Source organism: Octopus bimaculoides, chromosome 8 (assembly GCF_001194135.2).
Source record: "Octopus bimaculoides isolate UCB-OBI-ISO-001 chromosome 8, ASM119413v2, whole genome shotgun sequence".
NCBI classification, from domain to species: Eukaryota; Metazoa; Mollusca; class Cephalopoda; order Octopoda; family Octopodidae; genus Octopus; species Octopus bimaculoides.
In genome coordinates, this window is record NC_068988.1 from 87,731,010 (window position 1) to 87,732,144 (window position 1,135).

The 1,135-nt window shown below is 37.0% G+C and overlaps 1 protein-coding gene across 3 annotated transcripts in view; it reads right to left on the reverse strand.

Annotated features, from left to right (window-relative positions):
* The window catches only part of LOC106880431 (tetraspanin-18), a 535,121-nt gene that overhangs the window by 151,273 nt on the left and 382,713 nt on the right, over window positions 1-1,135 (reverse strand). The window lies entirely within an intron of this gene.

Genomic DNA, 1,135 nt, shown 5'->3' on the forward strand with positions numbered 1-1,135 from the left:
ATATATATATATATATATATATATATAATACAAAGAATATATATACATGTATACACACATATATGTACATACTTACATCTACATGTGTATATATATGCATATCAAGGTACAGGACGTTAGAACAATGAACTACAGACAACAGAACGAACACATAGGAAAACGGAAAGCCACTTGGAATATTCCTTCATCAGCTGCCTCTATTCTAACCTGACGTTTCGAAGATAAATATATGATATATATATGTGTGTGCGTGCGTGTGTGTGTGTGCGTGTGTGTGTATGTGTGTGTGTAATAATAAAGGAAATAATGCAGGGAAGTGTTGTATACAGTGCTCAGGTGCACAACAACTAAAGAAGAAAAGAAAAAAACGGCCATCAGGTGTACTGTTGGCGGATTTCAGGAAGCATGGAAGTTTTGAAAGACGTAGTGTCTCGACAGCTAACGACTGATGCGGGTAGTTTATTCCATGCCTCAGCAATTCTGAGCGTGAAAAATGTTTCCGAAAGTCATGGGTGCTGTGTTGTTTTTTAGATTTTATAAGCATGTACGCAAGTGTTTGTCATATAGAAATATATATGAGCATACCTACGCAACTGTGCCCACCTCATGCCTGAGTTTGTTTCCTTATAACTTTCATAGTGTAAATTCCGATTAAGTCGAGATTTGCTGAAGAAATGTTCTTCCGAGGGGGTGAGGTGGAGGAGAGGCGTTTCAGATGGTTTGCAGGAATTGAATTTGTTTCCTCATAACGTCCAGGAGGGGGGAAAATGGTTTTCTTTAGTAAAATTTTCTACTTAAACTTTTCAGACGGTGCAGATTAGGAATGCAATGAAATTTGAAAATAAAGAAATGGTGATCGCATACACTTACATACTAACACACATCACATAACCCTGTCTTAATTATGTCCCCTTTAACAGAGGTCAATTTTTGCAATTCCTCACCTTTGGATTTAAAAGAAAATATGGGGAACGTCAGAAAATGCATCAGGATGGAAGTAATCGATTAAAACGCCCAAGAACAAGTCTTAGACATGGCCGTAGCCAGTAAAGCAACTTAGAAGGAATAAGTAAAAGGTACTTCAGTGCTTACACAGTAGAAATCTAAAACAGATAACCCTTCAGTGTTATATATA